Raw genomic sequence first — 21,415 nt, forward strand, 5'->3', positions numbered from 1 at the left:
CTTTCGCTTACACATAACAATTAATGAAATGTATGATGATAAACTCCTCGTTTATCAGTTGCACAAAAATAATGCAATTTATATTAAGTTGTAGAGTTTCAATAAATTGTACCTTTCATGTAGATTACAATTTATTAAAACTCATTTTAATAAACTCTCATTTTTGACAATAAATTGCTTATAATTGTCATAAGGGCATCCAAGATAGAATAATCTGCAAGTGATACGTTGTTTTATTTTTATTTTTCCTCCTTTTTCTAAAAATCGTTTAGAAGTCGATAAAGTAGTATAGTTTGGTATTCTGTATCCAGATATAACAGTACATTGTTTTGAATTGCTATTAAAACGTTCCAGTAAATGGCAATCATGATACGTCATTAATTTGATATTAAAATTCGTTTCTTATAAAATACGAAATATTTCCAATACGATTTATAAAAATCATATTCGATTTATACTAATCGCATTTCCAATACGATTTGGTATTTACTAAATACCAATTTTAGGCAATAATCTACCATTACAAAGTTTAACACGTGTAATAATCAGTAACAGTATTCCTGTGTTTACATTTAACCTAATCTGAATTTCCAGGTGAATAACTGTTAAATAAGTCTTTATAGAAAGCTATTCGCTTAAAACACAAAGACCAATGCACCCATAAAAAATTATATTTTAACCGACAATTCTTAGTGAAATTTTATGAATGTTTATAGTTGAAATTCTTTCAAATTATTACATATTTCGTGAGCGGTAAGGCTTAAATTGCAGCAAGCCTTATTTTACAACGTCATTTCACGCGCGGTTAAATTGTGGTCTCTAAATAAATCAACCTCGATCAGAGATAAGCATGTAGTTTGCGTGAGTGAATTTTAGCAAAAAATGTTAAAATTAATTTATTTAAATCGCGTCATTATACTAAATGTATCACTTGTTAAATTCACAGATAACAAATGACGTAATAATTGTAACGATCTGTATATATAAATACATGGTGTACATATAAATTCATATATGGTGTACTAGCATCCCCGTCGCGGCTTCGTCCGCGTTATATGTTTACATAAGTTTCCCGTCGCAGTCAGGGGATGTTTAACCAGTTTCGCTCACCCTTCCCGTCTGGACCCCGTAACGTTCATTAAACACATGCTTGTGAGAATATTAATGATAAATAAAAATTCAAGCCTGTTCAATTTATAAAAACTAACAGTGTACTGCAATTTTTTCAGGGCAACAGTTGTTCAGTATAAGACCCCATAATTGCTTTATAGATTTCCCGTCTGTGCTTCGCTCGTGAGATACATAATCAGAATTATAAATATAAATTACCATCAAAATGTTATAAATCTCACAAAGATTGACTGAATAGCGGTAGCGTAAAGTGTAAAAAATGTAAAAAAACAATTTATGTTGTTTTTACGTCTTGCACATTAAAATTAAAAAAAAAAAAACAAAAAAAAAACACGAAAATTATATTTAAATATTTATCTGAAAAATATTTGAAAGCCCAAATCTAGCGAATATTTCATTTAGTGTAGTCGGAAATGGGGAAAATTTGCAATCATTATTCGAAATATTTTTCCTTTTCTTCATTCCTTTCAAGGATGAATATCAGCAAATCTAGTAATTCGTTTATAGATATTCACATGAAGATTACATACCTGAAAAATCAAGTTGATTTTTTACCGAGAGATTAAAAAAAAAAGAAAGTAATTTATTGTTACTCCATTTGTGTATATCATTTTGATTTATCCGTTGTATCGTTTCTACGAAGTAGCACAAGAGCGAAATAAATATTATTAAGAAAAAATTAACATGAAACAATAAAGGGATAGAAATGTTAACAATATTGTTATTTTTTCACTCTAAAAGGGTTCTTAATATACAATAGATTTTGTCAATGGATCGTTTTACACACAAAAAAAAAAAATACAAATATTTTTTATTAAAAAGCCTGTTGTACGAATGTAAACAAGATATAAAACCATAATAGGTTAAACTTGGTTTCAGGTTACAATATGTAAAAAAGTAGTTTAAGCACATCCGCTATAACATATCTTTTTTAATCTTTCCACATTGTCCTTTTTTAAACTAAATACTTTTTCAAGAAAAGATTTAGAGATATTTAATGTTTTTAATCTATATTTAAAATCCGGCATTCTCTAATAAAGCAGAATTTACAGTTTAATTTTATATTCATATTTTAAAATGGCGACTTTTTCAAAAAATAAAAAATGAAATCCTGATAGGCATAATGAGGATCGACTATTACCTAATAAGACTGTCCGTATTAATTATTTCAGTACCTGTTAAAAAATGTAACATATATATATATATATATCAGTGTGTGTGTGTGTGTGTGTGTGTGTGTGTGTGTGTGTGTGTGTGTGTGTGTGCGTGTGCGCGTGTGTGTGTGTGTGTGTGTGTGAGTGTGAGTGCGTGCGTGCGCGCACACAAAATCAACACCACTGTTTCTTTGAATCATTGTGGGAATTATGTTCATTGTAGGGAAGAGCTTTTGAAGAGGTTTAACTTGTATTTTTGCAGATTTTGCTCAATCCTTTCACCAACGTCAATTTTCAGTAACTATCTTCTCTGTGCTTTATTAAAAATGAAATATAACTTTTTTTTTAAAATTCTTAGGGGTTTTTTCGTGGTGATGCTTTAGAAAATATAAGATGATAAAAGAGTTTACCTCAGTAACAATTCAGCATACATCTGGTTTAAAAAAATTGAATTAAAGGGATTTGATCTTACTCTAAATTAATATACTATGTAAATTATAACATAAATTTAGTAATATATATATATATATACATAAATAATGTAAAGATATTTGTAAAAAATAATTCTTTAAATGCTGGAGTACTGATAAAACTATCTACACAATTACTCAATGCGGAATTGACATTGTAAGTAATTTTCAAGATGAGAAATTGTCACGATAAGCGTGATTAAAATTGCTTTGGTAATTAATCAGAATAAATTTATAATTAACGCTTTATAAAAAAGAAGTTCACATCTAAAGGAATTATAGGTAGATAAGAAAGTTATTTTATTAACAATGATGGACAAAATTTCATTGTCGAATAATAGTACGGGAGTAGTTGACCTACATTGACTTTTTAGAATTTAAGTAATTTTTAAACATTACTTTTAAATCATAGGAGCGAAGAATATTAAAACTTTAAAGATCATAAAACAAACTTTCAGGAATTGTTCTACTGGTGAAAATAAAGATTAAGTTCATATAAGCATAGGTTTGGAAACGCTTTGCTAGCTAGTATCGGTTGGTGAAAGATTTTGCCCTAATTTCTGCGCATTCGGTAAAATTGTACTAGACTGTAATTCTTGGGACCCAAATTAAGGTTAAATGTAATGGTTTTTTTATGAAAGTTGACCTGAAAAAATGAAAAAAAATATATATATATTTCCCAGAATTATATTTTTAGTAGTTTTCGACAAATATGATGTGTAATACAAAAGACGAGATCGAAAAACCATTCATTTTATGTCTGGCGTAAAAAAAACTTTGTTAAGTGGTAATAAACACATAACACGTAGAAAATTTGATTCTGAGTGAAATGGTATGAATAAAGTTCACAGAAACTAAATAAAAATGTAAGAATTTTGAAGTTTAATAAAAAAATTATATATATCAAAATGTGATAGATATTAATTGGGTATTAACAAAACAAAATTTTCAATATTAAAAACCAAAAGAATTAAATATTTAAAAAATAAAAATTTTAAAACAAAATTAACTATAAAATAACATATCAATATACGCTGAAGACAAGAACAATATCCTATCGGGGAAGAAGAAAACGGAATAGAACACTGAACGTAACCTGGGCATCAGTACCAGAAGAATTTCTTACCGCACTGGTTTAGCACAACGTAAAGTACGAAAACTTCGAAAAGATAAACAATATACTTTTTATTTACAAAAGATACAAAATTTACTTCCAAGAGATCGTACTGTACATTTAAATTTTTTTCATTGAATTCTGGGCAATGTTAATAGCGTAGATTCTATTTTGTTTATGGATGAAGCCACAATATTTTGCTAACAAAAGCAAGATTTAGCTATTAAAAATATATATAAAGCCATTTTTTGACGAGGGGGTGAATATTAAATAAAAACCTTTGGTAATTTATGATCTTTATAAAAAAATCAATTTTTGTAAGAAAAAATTTTTGCTAAACTGCTCCAGTAAAGAAATTAAATCCTATTTTGACCAAACCATCCTCACCCATTTTTCAAATCTTTGTAAAAATTTAACACATTCTTTCCCTTCGAAGGTAGTACCTATCAAAAAATTTTTAAGAAATCGGTCAACGGGGTCCAGAGTTAGACCAATACGGGCAAACATACCAAACACACACATAAAACGTCCGTCAAAATAAAATGTTTGGACTTGGAAGCACTGGAATAAAACCTTTTTTTCAAATTATTTACAATTTATTCTTTTTTTTTTGTTAAAAAAATTTTTAAATGTCTCCTTAGGACACAAAACTTAAAAAAATATCAATTTTTTGACTGATCTATTTAGTTTCCCATTATAGCTATAGCAGCATGTATCTCTAAGTTCATGAAAATAATAGATTTTAAAACATGCATAACTTCAAATAAGTATTAATAAAACGATAAAAAACAACTTAATAATACATCTTTGGTATTTCTAATCCAAATTATATTAATTTGAATTGCTAAACAGAAATAAAAACAGTAAGTTTTACTTTAGTAATTTTTATTTTAAATTATTTCTTCATGATTTATTAATATATTTATCCTCTATTTACCAACAGTGGATCATTATTATCTATACATACACTATTATTTGGAATGCAGTGAAATAATAAAATATTCATAAAAAAATAAAATATTCAGTAGATTGATAACAATACGAGATAATACAAAATGTTTACAACGAATTTACTTTCTTGGAATAAATTACATAATTATGAATCACGCAACACATAATTTATATATCTGAAAAAAGCCGGCAAAAGGTTGCATTATTACTTTCCCGGCTTTGCACTTGAATTTTATTTCAAGTTTTGAATATTACTAATATTGGAATAGGGCTTTTAAATATTAATTGATTTTGCGATATTTTGAATTTAATTGCGAAAAAGATCAAAATGTTTAATAGGGTCTAATTTGATCCTTTGATCAAATGCTCCTTAAAAATTTTCGAGTATTAAAAGGATAATTAAGAAAAAAAAATCTTAGTAAATGTTTTTGGGTCCCAGTTAAGCCTTCTCTACCAAATGACGTTTATATCAACAAAATTACGAGTATATTGAGGTAAAATTGCAAAAAAACAATAAAAAATTCTCGTAAAAACATATGGGTTTCATTTGACCTTCTTGCTAACAGCTACCTCATATAACATTTTTAATAAAAGTCATAACTTAAAAAAGAGATAAATATTAAAAATTGAAAAAACGTGGCTGCTGAAAATAACATTGCTGACAAACTTTGTTCTTTTTTTTCTTGTTTGGTTCCTTCGTGATTTTGTATTAACTAGCAAATACTCCGTTTGAATTTCAAAAATCGGAAGATTGGTAGCGAAGATATAAAATAATTTCCGTATAACCGTGATTTGCTAGATCGAGAGTGTACCTGATGCATGCAAAAGTTAACCTTCAACCTGCTAACACACCCCGTTTGAATTTTGAAAATCGGACGATTTTATAACAGAGATATTATAACCCATTGCGCCTCAATGCACCTTCCAAAAACGCGCCCCAGGGGTACCCTTTGTTAACAGTTGCTGGTGATGATTGGTGTAGCCTCGCACAAGGTGCTCGCATCACCTTATCAATCTAGCCTCACCCGCAGTCTCCCCACGGGAAGCCCATTATTATTAAACAGAGATCTTTTAAATTTATTTAATATTATTTTATTTTATTTAACGTAAATTTAATTCTATTATTTTTGTAATATTATTCAGTCGATTGATTCGAATTATTCAGTTCAAACCCACAGTGATAGAAGCTCAGAGCTCAGAGTTCACAGTTCATTAAAGTTTATGCTTCAACCGACAAATCTCCACTACTACACACGTATACGAGGTCTGAGATTTTAAAACATGCATAACTTCAAATAAGTATTAATAAAACGATAAAAAACAACTTAATAATACATCTTTGGTATTTCTAATCCAAATTATATTGCAAGTAATCGGTCTCATTACTTTATTTAAAGTAATGAGACCGATTCAGAAAAAAATTTTATTTACAATCCAATTGTACATGAATTCTATCATCTTCGAATAGTTCCCTTGGGAAGCCATGCAACGCTTCAAACGGTTTTCCCACTCTTCATAGCAGAGTTGAAACTCAGAAACCAGAATATCCTTCAGATGGTCGGTTACATTTTTTTAAATGTTTTCTACTGTTCAAAAATGGTTACTTTGAGGTGTTTTTTTAAAGTCGGGAACAGGAAAAAGTCGCAGGGACTCAATTCAGGTGAATAAGGTGGTTGAGGAACTACAGGAATGTTTTTCTTTGCCAAAAACTCATTAATTGTGAGTTCAGTGTGACAAGGTGCATTGTCATGATGCAGTATCCAGTTGTCTTTGATGGCTGTTCTCATGCGGGCAACTCTTTCCGCAGTTTTTCAAAAATTTCTCGGTAAACATATTGATTTACAGTCTGTTCTGTCCTGTAGGCAAAAAATCCTTATGGACAATGCCATTACTATCGAAGAAACAAATTAGCATGGTTTTGATTTGCTTTTTTGGGACATGATGAGTTTGAAGCGTGCCATTCTTTGCTTTGGCATTTTGTTTCTGGGTCGTACTCAAACATCCAAGATTCATCACAAGTAATAATAACATTTTTTAGAAAATCAGGATCAGTTTCAAATTACCGTAGAAGATAGCGGCAAATATCCACCCTGTTGTTTTTCTGTTCAACAGTGAGGTTTTTTGGGACCAATTTTGCATAAACTTTTTTCATGTTCAATTCGTTTGTCAAAATCTGATGGACTGTTATGGTGTGGTTCAAATTCAATTTTTCTGCAATCATTCTTACAGTTAATCGCCGGTCGTACCGTATCAGGTCTCTGATTCGCTTAACATTGTCATTTTTTGACGTTAACGGTTTTCCAGAGCTTGGATCGTCCGCAACTGATTCCCGGCCATCTGAAAATGCTTTTTAGATACCAACTAGTAAAAGCTTGGACTCGTGACAGAGTATCATCTCCATACGCCCTTCTCAATTTTGAAAACGTTTTAGTAGCATTCTCACCGAGTTTAACACAAAACTTGATTGCTACTGCTTTCTTTCGATGAGCACATTTTTCACTAATATCTAGAGAAAGGTGATTTTTTTCGGAAAAAATCACAACAGGCAAAAAAGTGTTACTTTTTTATCGTTTTATGGATAACATAATTAAAATTTGAAATAAAATATGTGTAATTTTTAAATGTTGTTTCTCAGTTTAGATGAACAAAATGCCCCTCTTTCTAGATAAGCCAATGTAAGACAGCCTACGTTACTTTCAAACCGCAGACCTGTTACTAAACAAAAATTGATTATAATTGGTTAGATCTATGAAGCTACAGAAGCGAACAAATAAACATACATTAAAGTTAAATAAAATAAAATACCAATCGTCCTATGGACGTAGTCTGGTAAAAAAAAAATTATGGTTTATTAAAAAAAATATATATATGAGCATCAAAATGCCCACTTATCCGATGGGGTTGAAAAAATCAGAAAATCAGGTTTATAATGTACGTACAAATTTCAACTTTTTTGGTAAATGGATTTTCAAGGTTCAAGGAAAAAACTTCTCAGTAGTAATGTTAATATCCTCCACCCCTAAATCCGATAAACTTAAAATTTTGTAATTTTAAATAAATAATAAGCATTTTCACCTTACTAAAGCTCAATTTTCTATCAACACTATACAAAAAATAAAAATTAAAAATGGAGAAAACATCCTCTTCCTTTTTTTTTAAAATTTTCCCAAGATTTAATGCCATCAGTTCCCATATACAGAATATTTTTGAGCCATTTATGAAGAATTTAAGTTGACTAAATCCGGAGATATTAATCAAAATACAGGCCAACACAAGTACTTACGTATGTATGTATATAAATCTTCCGGTAATGTTTATGACTTTTTTGAGTGGTTTTAGACTAAGAGGATCTTGAAATGTCAACAATTGAAAACACACAGACACCTAAGATTTTGCCTGATAGCTATAACCTTTTACTGTTCAGCTGAATCAATATCAATTCAATTTCAAAATCAATTTATCAATTCAGCTGAATCTGATAGGGGTTTTTTAAAAGTTTTTTTGTCTTCTCTTTTTTCTTTTTTCTATTTGATTTTTGTTTTTTTTATTTCTATTTTTATTTAATTTTATTCTTTTAGGTGTTGCTTTTTTACTTTCGTTGAGCGTAGGGTATTAGGATATATTCGATTTCGTAGGAGTCCAAATAAGGTTGTTATGTAAGTTTATTTTAAACTTTTAGTGATGCATTGAATTCTTTAGAGGGGAAAATTTTATTTTATTTTCTTTGAATTTATTTTTTCGCAAAATCTTTTATTATAGTTTTTATTGCAGCAGCAATACTGCTAGAGCCGGATAAATAAAAATGTAGCTCTATGATGAAAACAGACTCCATTTTTATAACGAACGAAGTAGAATTATTGTAGTTTTTATCTAATGTGTTTATATATTTCGGTTGAGAATACAAAAACCTAATCAATATATAAAATCTTTGATAAAATACGAATAAAGAAAGTTTACTTTCAACTAAAACATGGTACTCTAATTGCATTAGTACAAGACTATCTCTCTTTAGTCTTTCTAGGAAACCAGCTGTCTCCTACATTCGACAATCATTTGTAGGATACTCTTCGCTTCTTAAATATTGATCTTTTTTTAAATTTATTTACACTTTACTTACATGTTTACCGTTCTTTAATTCTATTTATACACTGAATCTGAAGGTTTTTCATTGTATCTACTGATGACATCGAAATATACATCAAATTAGAGATTTATACTTTTTGTAAAACGTTTCTTGAGGAATTCTCTTTATTTATAATAACAGCTTAGCATTTTTTTGTATTCTGCCGGTATTAAAAATACAATTTAGAATAGAATTTCTTAAAAGTTCTTATCATAACTTTTTATTTATTTATATAACACTAATTTCATTATTAGAATACAGCGCTTAAAGCTTTATAATTTAAAAATTTTATAACCATCAGATTCCGTTAAGTTAAACATCGTGTCGTAAAAATTCCCTACACACTTACGTCTCCACCAATCTAAAGCCACGAATATATATATATCTTTACACATTCATGGAGTAATAACAGCATGTTTATAGAATCACCTAGCTGTATAAAGACTATAAAATTCAACTTAGGAACGGTCGATCACTTGCTGTTTACATATTTGGGTATGTATTTATATATATATATACTCAGATGGGTCTGTATATGTAGCGTACACAAAGTGTAACAACCTACAATTTTCGACTTTTTATCATTTTAATAAAAAAAAGGTTGTTCGTTTTTTTCTTAATGTATTCCATTAAACTTAAAATATTTGGAAGTTATAAAACACTATTTCTCCCCCACTATAAATTTGATGTAATATTATTTTCGACATTGTTGATAAAAGCGTTTAAATAAATTGACTTACAGTGCAAAAAGCTGCTGTTGCTTTTTTATTATTATTATACTAAGTTTTTAGTAATTTATTTTCATGAAACTTTTTCCTTTGCGACTTTTTCTTCTTATCTTTGGAATAAAACATTATAAAAATTCTATTATTTTTAGTTTTTGTTTTATTAATTTTTTTTTTTTAACATGATTTCTATTCATTGGTGTATTTGCTTTAATAAAATACCGTATTTCTAAATTATGTTTTACTGTAAAATTATTTTTTGATAAAAAATATTCAAAAGAGTCATTTAACATTTTTTTTTTATCTAATTATTTTATTACTTTTATTTTATTTAACTACTTCAGAAGAATGAAGTTTGGTGGTATAATAATATGATATATAGCTACTATTTTTTTTTTTAAATGTATATATCTAACGATTTTTCTTACATTTGACATGTAAGAAAAAGAAAAACGACAAACAAAAAGGTAAACGACATTTTATATATTTTATAACCGTCCTGTTTGAGGCATCAAAACTAAAATGACGAATCAAATAAAGATATGCCTTAAAAATAGACAAAAAATAAAAAATCTTGCAGAGTTCTGGAAAAGACCGATTTTTCGTAAATTTAATTTGGTTTTAATATTTAATATATATATTTTTTTAATTTGGTTTAATATTTCTAAAAATAGATACCGCAGATAAAGAACAACGTTCCAACTTGCAGCATCATAACGAATCACAATTTTAACTTGTCAAACCCCAATTTTTTCGTCCTAAATTGAGCGTAACCGAATTGCGACCGAAATTAATAGACTTTTCTTCGAATATTCGGTAAAAAACAACAGCAAAGCAAACAAAGTGAGTAATGTGTGTGTGTGTGACTCTCCCCCCTGTCTCTGGCTGTGTGTGTGTGTGTGTTACGCCGTAATTATATTACTCATAACATATATACATAAAAATACAAATGAATTTATTTATAAAATTTTCTACATCGAATGAATTATGAATTTTACGTTCCTGAATAATTCTTTCAAAATTTATTCATTTTGAAGTTATATCTGTAAAAAAAGTCGGTAATATTTATTACTTTCTTGTACGAAGTAAAGGAAGTATTGCGATCGCCAAAAATTTCGGTTTTCAGATTTCATCGAAAATATCAATTTTGACCATCCCTAAATCCATTTTGACTAGTTTCGCCGTGACGTGTCTACGTACGTACGTAGTATGTATGTAAGTAACTTGCATATCTCAAAAACGATTAGCCGTAGGATGTTGAAATTTTGGACTGCTGTAATATCTAGTTGTGCACTTCCCCTTTTGACTGCAATCGACTGAACCAAAAAAGCTCAAAATCCAAAAAAATTAATTTTGGAGTTTTTCTTAACTGTAGTAATAAGCCCTCATTGAGAGCTTTTCAACGATCTATCATAAGTGGTACTTATTTTCACTAGTTGTAGAGTTATAGCCAAATAAGCTTTAATTAATGAAATATATGAACCTTACAAGGAAGGCACATCGGTTCAAATCCGACTTCATCTCCTTCTTTTTTTTTTTTTTTTTAATTTTAATATATTGATTTATTAATAATTATTAACCTCTGAATGTAAAAAAAGTTTTACAATAAATAATAATTCAATAATAACAATAAAAAAAGTATATGAAAAAATATCAGAAGTATTAATAAAATAAAATTTTATGTTCTTTTCATTTAAAAAAAAAAAATGTGTATATGTAATTTAATAGGAGTACAAGGAAGTCATGTGGTGTCCACATCAGATTTTTTTTGTTGAAGTTATAGAGATATTTCATAAACCAATTTTACTAGATTTTGATTGTATGTATGTATCTTCTTAATAAATGAATTTAGGAAATTATTCCTGGAAAAATAGAATCAAATAAATTTTCTTTAGATGATGTTTCCAATAATAATAAAAAAAGAAAAACATAAAAATATCAGTTAATACACTTCTCAATTATAGAAAATAAAACAAATATATGTATAAAACATACTTTTTTTATGTATTCAATAAAAGTATTATATGTACCGAGTTAAACAAATTATTACATACAAAGCGACCTAACTTTTTAACTGATATCTTTTAAAGTCTTCAGTAATACAAGAATATAATTTTTTTTTTTTAATAATGTTTTGTCGAAATATTTCAGAATAAATTCAATTTTCTTTTGTTCCTAACCGAAATTTTTAAAGTCTAACGGATTCGCAACAATGACTATCAATATTCCTACAATTATTTTATTTAGTCTCATGCTGATAAAGTATGAATATGTAAAATAAATAATTATATTTTAATCCTATCTCCATATCCGAAAAAGTATTGCCCCGGATTTACGTATTAATTTTAAATATAGCTGTTTAAAGTTGTTAACTGAGATATAAGAAACTATTCATTTCCAAACGGTGCAAGAGTTTCATAAATGTCATAGCATCATGCCATTCTATAGAAAAATATTTAATTTTGCTAGTTCCATATCTCGTTAAAAGCTTGACCTAGTAAAAAATCGGTTATTACGACACATAATAAATAAATAAAAACTGCCATTCTGGCAGTAACATACGACTTTATTTTTATGTAATTTTTACATATGTTAATTTTTAGTTGTCATAAACCCTATCAAATATCTTACGAGTACATCGAGCGTAATTTATTAAGATAATTTTAAATGAAATTTAATATTTTTTTATCAGTAAACAATTAATAACCTTCATCATTTCTAGCCCACGTGATATAACTATTTATTGCATTCAGAAGAACATGCTTCATTTTCCTGGTTCTTATGAACTACGTAGATGGTTCAGTAATAACAAGAAAGAATGGTAATCAGTCAAAAAATAGGAATGGGATATTTTGCATTTCTCGACGTTTCATGAACAGGGACTCCAAAAAAATAGAAAAAACTGGGGGTAATGTTCGTGCGTTCATACGTAAGGGTGCTGGCGTGTTTGGAGCTTAATAACTTTCGACAAGATAAACCGATTTTGATGGATTTAATAGACTCGAATACATAGAGCTATTTGTTGGTAAAATTTTGGGGTCTTCAGGGGGTAAGGGTAAGTTTCTTTGATGTCAATTTTCTCAAAATTTTGCAAATATAACCATACCTTATATTAAGTTCTAGTACATGCGTACAGGTACATTTACAAAAGTATATGATACCATTTGAAAAAAATAGAATTTCTCAAAAAACGCTGCTTCCCTAAAAATCTAAAAAACTATATTTTATTTGTTGCATATTTTTTAACCGAACTTTGGTTTTTGTCTTGTTAGGCATAGTAGTAGTGCAAGTGAACCCCCCCTCACAAAAAAATTAAAAAAATATTTGGGGGAAGAGGAATCGATCAAATTTTGAAAATATCGATTTTTTAAAAACTTTTTATAACCTTTTTTGGTTTATTTAAATGTTTAGATTTCATCATAGTTCACACACCCTATCCACAAATAAAAAAACTTAGATAACTTTTTACTGGTTGTACATCTTTCACTGGTATTTTTTTAAATTTATTCCATTTAACATTTAACATTTAACATTTTCTTACAAGAGCAGAAAAAATAAACAAATACTGATTTTTTAAATATTTTAACGTTTTTGGGTCTATCTAAACATATAATGACAATTTAATCATTATGATAAATTATGGTAATTTATTATGAAGTTTCATCAATTACTGTCATCCCAAAAAAGAAGTCTTAGGTAAGTTTTTTATATATAATTATTTTTTCACTATTTAAGAATAAATTTAACGAATGAAAGTAAAATATTACGATTTTGTCGTCAGCTTTTCTCAGATATCCATTCTCGACTGATAACGCTTCTGAATAATAAACAAACTATATTTTAGTTGAACTAGAAGCATTACTATTAGATGAATGTTGAAAATATTATTTTATTTTTTTTATTACCTGATCAGTGCCATCCCATGATGGAAGGGGGGGAGGGGGTCAAGCTGAAACAGGCGCCGCGTCGGAAGGAGGGTGGGCGTTAGGCGTTTCCACTTGAGGTGTCAAAACTGATAGATATCACTTAAATTTTGAAACCGAAAAACACAAAACTCTACCTACTGCAGCATGTAGACTCAAAAAATGTATTTGTTTTCCAATTTAAATATGAGTAATATCAAAATAGTTTAATAATACTTTCATTTAAAGGTTAAAACTGAAACAGATAAATCATACAATATTTATATTCATTTTCACTATATATTTACAAAATGTGTTCCTCGTTTCTCATTTCAGTTTATTTTCCCTTTATCATCTAAATTTTGGTATTTACATTACTTGGTGAATTTAGCATTGGGGATAGGCGTTTAAGGCGTCTTTGACTCAGGCGCCTGAACTCTTAGGGAAACCCCTAAACCTGGTTAATGTTTTTCTGGTAAATTTGTTTTTTTGTTGTTTTTTATTTAGGAGAGTAGATAAAATAGTTAATCTTGTTTTCTGGACAACGGTCGAACACAATTTTTTCTTGTTTTTTAAACCGTCTTCATAAAACTCCTACAACTGTTAACTATATTTTTTTTTATGCTTGAAGAGATATGATGTGACACTCTTTTGCTAGTTGCCCGTCAAGATATATTGTTTATATTGTGCATACTACTTCATAAGTTTTCTGTGAACGCATTTGCTCTTAGAGATGCATAATCAAACTTTTCATATCAAAACTTCTTTTACTCCAGCTGAGGTCCATTCATTATGTGAATCGGCGGAGGAATGCATGCGCATGATTAGGACACGTGTTCATTGAATGGGGGTAAGCAGAATATCTCTCGACACTACAAAGGTTGGCAACCTTTTCATTATTGCTTCCTATGTTATAAAGAAAATGATTCATTATAGAATCTACGACCGAAAGGTTTTGCATACTCATGAGTCATTACGATGTCCTCCATCTCACTCTCACAGTTGCTCAATCTATCTCTTTCTATATAATATGTATATGTATACATATAAAATTGTTTCCTAAATTTTATAACTATTATGTAAATTTAATAAAATTTTCTTGGTTGGATAAAAACTTCATATGTATATAAATAACAATCAAGAAATAGGTTTTCAGTATGTTCCTTCATTTTAATTCTTCAGGTTACTAACCATAAAAAAAAAAAAACAATACAAAAAGCAACAAATACAGAACAAAATTGAATTATATAAAATAATAATTTGACCAAAAAATAGAATTAGCTTAATGTTTTGTTTAAAATCCTATATTTTTTAAGTATACCACATACACGCGCACGCGCGCACACACCTATATATATATATATATATATATATATATATATATATAAAATCCAAAGTTTTTCAAGAATAAAACACAAACACAGACTATGCCGACCAAGCTGGACTGGCCGATCTGCAAAGGTTATTTTTTTATGTCTAGCCAAAGTGGTGACGGCAATTCAAAAAAAAAATTAATAAAAAAGTAATTTTTATTTATTTCATGGTTTTGTTGTATTAAACTTTCTTTTTACGAATAATTAAACTATTTATTAAGCTGTTTCAAGGCTAGATAACCCCGCCAATAGTATATCAAATAGCTTTCTCACCTTTTACTTTAAAAAATTTAGTAATAAGTATAATGGAAATTTTTTTAAGGTTAGAGTACTTTTCAACATTTTATTCGTAAATATAAACTATTATTGTATTTACTTGTAAATATTAGATACTCTCAAGAACGGTTGAATAAGAATAGTCATCCAACCAATTTCATGTTCAAAATTTATATGCTTTTAGAAATTTTTGATATATGGAAAAAATCTAATTTAAATAAAAATTGGCAAAAGTATTGCTAATAAAAATATAATATTTATTATGCTTTTATGAAAAAATTATTTGGGAAATTAATTAGTTCGGTAACAGCATTGCATACCTTTTACATTTTTACCAAACACTCTTGCCTTTATGATTCTTGCGAATGAATTTTTTCATGTAATTGTTTTTTATAAATCCATCCGCTTTTTAATTTAAAAAAAATATAATAAAAGATATAAAGAAAAAAACATGTATGTTTTTGCAACGTGGTTTTTCAGTTGCAATGTGGTTTGCAACTGAAAAAAGGTCAAATCTTAAGTACTAAAAAAGCAACTTATTATTATTTTTTTAAATTAAGCTTTTCTTTATTATTTAAAAAAATTTAATTATTTATTTATTTACTGTTTTTTTTGTTTTTTTTTATAGTATATTTTCCAAGAACTGCATGAATTATTAATTCGATTTTTTTACCGTCTTTTCACAATCAGAAAAAAATTAAATATAAACAAGTAATCTCAATAAAAATACTCTTTTTAGAAATATAATATTTATGTCGCACTGAATTACAAGAATACATTTGTAAAGTAAATTCATTAAATTAAACAGAACTAAAGTTTTGAATATGTTATGAAAACAACCTTTACTTTATCAACAATTTGTCATATTAATCAGCAGTGTACTTTCAACAAACTAAATAATTTATTAGAGCAGAGAAAAGCTTTTATGTAACTTTTCTCTATAGTAAACTATTGTAAAATCAGTTCTGAATTATAATATTTCTAAAGAAAAGGCTTTCTTGTAAAAAATAATACAGACGTAGTCTTATTTACTGTGTAAAATTCTACTTTTAAAATATTTACTACGTATAATCAAATAAATCAAGTTTTAATAGAAAATTATTTATTATTTTAAAATATTGAAAAGTTTAATTAGTATGAATTGAACTAACTGCAATATTAATACATAATAATAAATAAAACTTTTCATTATGTTTCTTTAGAAATTAATTGTACTCGTGAACTATTTTAATAGAATTTATGTGTAAATTGTGGAAAAGTTTCTTGAAACTTAAAGCTGCGTTACCTTCTATTTTGTTTTAACAGCAATGTATTCCAGTTACTAATTAAGACCTGAGATTTCCCAGACTAAGAATTATGGGGAAATAATTAGTTCCTTTACAAAGCAGAAGTAGGCAATTGGTAAATCGCTACCAATTAAAATATATGATTTACAGTGTACTTTTTCAGAATTAAATGTACATCCACCAAATTTAATAACTATGTACTACCATATAACCTATTCAAAAAAGATCCTTTGCAGTGAATGAACACGACAGTATTATTGTGACACGAAAGAAAAATCTAATCTCTGATGAGTACTTTCTAACGAACCACTTGATATAAAAAAATTGTAGATTTTATAAGATATTAAAACTTTTAAATTTCTTTGTAATTGATATAATTTTCAGTTAATTTCAAAGTAAACCTGTTAGAACTATGGGAATTTACACATTACTAAGCACACGGATTTTGGTTGCTTTTCCCGATACTGCAATTTTAACGTTTCATAATTTCGTTAGAAACTATATATAAAAAAAAAAAATTGTTATAAGTATATTTAAAAAACGGTTTTATATCTGTCATTTAAAAGATTTCCCGATCACTAGTTTTTATGCGGGCGTCATTTATTGTTTAAATACTGTATCTCAGTGAAGAAATTTATTTAATACAAAATTACTATTATATAACAAAATTATTACTGTATGTTTAAAATTTATAATTATAATAAATTTCAATTATTAATAATTTTAATTAACAACAGAATGAATAAAGGACTGAAACTCAAATAATTTCTACTGAAACTTGAAAATTTCAGCCTTTTATTGGAAAATAGTATAGTCGCTTCACTTTAGCTTAGACTATAGTATACAAATACATATATGTATTTACAAATGTTTCACAGCCCAGTGCTATGAAATTATGGATCATTAAAACTACACAATCTGGAAACTGGGCAAAAAAAGAGAAGTTTGGCATATTTTTTCTTCTGAACAAACTGAATAGTAAAACGTAAGTAAGAAATTACAGATGCTATTAAAATTTATGAAAACGAAATTAGTTTCTTCGTTTAGTACTGCTTACCTTTCTTAGCTTCATTCTTGTATCTTTTGTTGACGCGATTCGAAACCACTCCATTGTCAAAAGTTATTGTACTTAGGAGTATAATAAATTTTGACAATGGAGCGGTTCCGAAATGCGTCAACAAGAGATAAAGAAATGAAGCCAAGAAAGGTGAGCAGTACTAAACATAGACATTATAGTGATCTTAGCAGAAAAGATAATAGAAATAATTATCTTAACAACAAAAAATAAAACGAAAATACGAGTAACTTGTTTTTGAAAATAGTGTTTTTTTAGAAGTACAAAAGAGTATAGTACCTTATAATGTATGTTACATACCATATTCGTAATGATTGCAGGCGACCTGACACAAAAGAAAGTGTTTCAAAAAAATTATATAACCATTATTAGGCATAATAAGCATTCCATGCCAGAATTACTAGGAAAGAGTGAGAAATTTAACCGATTTCCTTCACCAAATCAAATACTTCGCTAAATATGAGCATTCCAAACCCACTGATGTGCAGGAAATATTCAACCTACATTCACTCTGTTCACCTCAAGAGACTGGCTGTAAAATTAACAACATTACTCTCAGAGATAGTGCCGTAACAAATTAGTACCACATTTATCTTAGATACTTTATATAAGTTACAGTTATAAGGCGTGAGAGATGGTGTAATTCATTAAATTAGTAAAAGAAATATGCATCTCTCACTCTTCTTTAAAGAGTATGCGGTGAATTAACAGCATAAGTACGTTAAGACACTCTCAGAACGGATTTGCCTCAACAGAATTACGTTACGATTTTTGAAGCAGTCTACCAATCCTTGGGGAAGAGAGTGACAAAATAAATATAGCTGTGTTTCGTTTATCCTTATATCTGATCTTCAACCACTCTTTAATTTCTTTTTTTTATTTTAAACGGTTTTAGTAAGAATTCTATTAACTATTTTAACAGTTCATATTCTTATATAAGTAAAGATTAGCAATGTAAATGATAAATAATAAACAATGACAAAAGTATATATGTTTAATTCACAATAAAACCAATTTTCCGCGCATCAATTTAAAATTATTGTGGATAACTCATTCTATTTGGATTCTCTTCTTCAAGTTTTAGGCTTTCAACACGTTGCGAGCTTAGGCTGTAATACTATTAATTCTATCTATTTTTTCGTAGATTTTATTACATTTCTATATCGTCTCGATTAAATGCTGTATTACTTTTCAGATATTTTTAATTAGAATTGAACATGTTTAGCCTTTGATGGACTTCCATATTGTTACCATGTAATTTCAAGGAAAGATCGAAAAAACTCTAGTATTTCATTTTTAAAAGTCGGCCAAGGATTGTATAACTTTTCCGGCTTTGCCCTTAACATACCTTAATTTCAAATACACCATTAGGTTTTTATATATTAATTATTTTGTTATTTTAACTTAAAATCGATCAAATTAATTATGAAATACAAATAGGGAATGATAATTCTACTGCCAGAATGCAATTTTTAAAAAATCTGCCAGCAGATTTCAAAATCCAAGCTTCATTATCATGTAGAATAAGCACCCCTGTGATTTTTTATTTTGTTATTACCATATCCCTCATCACTTTAGTTCTAGGATTCTGTTGATAGTGCCAAGAATTTTATTAAACTTTACAATTTTCCTCTTGAAAACTAGTAAATTATAATTATTTTGATGATGCAGCAGCATATCTGAATTTATTTTTTTATATTAAAAAAAATATATATTCCCTCAACAAGCATTGAATTCATAAAGCCGTATAAAGGTCATTAGTAAAATATTTACACCTACATTCCCATATTGCCTTCATAAATGTTTATGTATATATGCGTGCATGTGCTCACTTATGCGTTCATGGTGAACGACTGATTAATGAATGTATAGAATAAACTTAGATGATTAGATGTTGTGTTAGTTTGTTTAATCGATTAACTTATTTGAACACCTGATTTTCACGACCAGATAATGAACGATTTTCTAGGCATTTATGCGGGTGGATATAAACAACAACGTGGGTTTATAACAAATGATGTAATGTTTATTTTCTTATAATTATAAATTTGACGTTTTTACAAACACAAACACACATATATAAAACAAAATATATTACTATTCATTCACATATAACTGTTAACTAATTAAACATTAAATTGATTTCTCTCTCATTAATTATTTATCTACGCATGCAATAATTCTTACTAAAATTTTTACCATGTCATTCAATCAAAAGAGTTTCAAATCTCATTCACAGTGGGATATTATGCAGACATTATTATTTCAAATATTTATTAACCTCAGCTACTTTTAATCATTTGTTGCTAAACACCTAATTTGGCCAGCGGCAATGAAAGCAATCAGTAATTTATTATCATTATTAATATTTAGCATCATCATCATCATCATTCTCACAAAGATTATTATTAAATCACAAATGCATTAAATTTTAAATCGAATAAATGAAACAAAAAGATAAAAATTCTTAATACATTACATAGCCAAAAACTGGTTTGAAACTTATCGAAGGTTATGAAAAGACTAGATATCATTGACACTTCATTTGAATCAAGAAATGTTTACAGTTAAACAGTGTCTGTCCTCAGAAAAAAATCCTAATAAACATGCTTTTTTATATTTCTCGGGTTCAATCTGCCTAAACAACATCTCACCGTGATTCTTTTTTGTGTTTTCTTTTTCTTTTTATCCTATTCATGGAGACTAAAACATGGAATATAATTTTTCATAATCTTTTTAGAGGAACTTTTTATATAACTAGAATATAATATAAAAATAATTAAATAATTCTAATAATGATTACCAAAAAAACTCGTACCAACGGATCAAAACTAATATTGGAGCTGACAGGACAAAATTGCAAATTGATTTCTGATTTTTAAATCGGCTCCCAGAAGCAAGGAGAATACCAGAACAAAGATGAATGCTGAATACTGAGTTTAATTGTTCATGAATATTAACTTATCATTCTAAGTTACTTTTGAATATTAAGTTTAATAAAACGGCTAGAAACAAAGATAATATTACAAACCTTCCATCTCGTTCAGTTTTGGTAATTGGCAAAGCTAGCTACCATAATTAGTGAGTATTCGAAGCATTACAGCGAATACTTTTAGACAGATTTCATAAGAAAGCTACCTATTGTAACGGGTACCATGATTCGACTTTCGGAAAATTTCGACATATCTTCGCGTTTCACATTCTCCACACCCCAACACCGCCGTCAGTTCAAAAGTTTATATACATATATATATATATATATATATATATATATAAATTTCTTGTGGACACGATAACTGCCATTATTTTGCGCTAATCACTTTCAAATTGATACATAATATATAATGACCCAAAATCTCGGTCGAGTTCGTTAATGGGCAAGGTCGGGCCATGGGGGTGGAATTTTTTTCGAAAAAACAAATTATCGCTATAACTTTCTTATTAAGTAAATTATCGAATTCATTTAAAGTTCTCCTACTATTCTTTGCAAAAGGGCCTAAAACTTTATATAAGTAAATGTTTTTTATATCGCCAATAATTGACCCAGGGGGTGGAAAAAATGGGCTTTCGAAGTCAACAAATATCATACCTTCCTTAATAGGCACAGTATCGAACCGGTTTAAAGTGGTTGTTAGTCCACTAAACATTACCTAAAACTTCTGTTTGAAACAATTTTTGATATGACCAACTCTTACGGCTAGGGATGAACAAAATTTTACTGGAATTGTAATAAGATGGGGCTTATCGTACGGTAAACGTGTGAAACTTTTTTCACATCAAACCACTGTCATAGTTACTAAATTTGAAGTTTTTCTTAACTTTAAGGTGGAAATCT

At 28.2% G+C, this 21,415-nt stretch overlaps 1 protein-coding gene across 7 annotated transcripts in view; it reads right to left on the minus strand.

Annotated features, from left to right (window-relative positions):
- The window catches only part of LOC142323826 (protein-tyrosine sulfotransferase-like), a 1,177,394-nt gene that overhangs the window by 146,785 nt on the left and 1,009,194 nt on the right, over nucleotides 1–21,415 (minus strand). The window lies entirely within an intron of this gene.

Source organism: Lycorma delicatula, chromosome 4 (assembly GCF_047948215.1).
Source record: "Lycorma delicatula isolate Av1 chromosome 4, ASM4794821v1, whole genome shotgun sequence".
NCBI classification, from domain to species: Eukaryota; Metazoa; Arthropoda; class Insecta; order Hemiptera; family Fulgoridae; genus Lycorma; species Lycorma delicatula.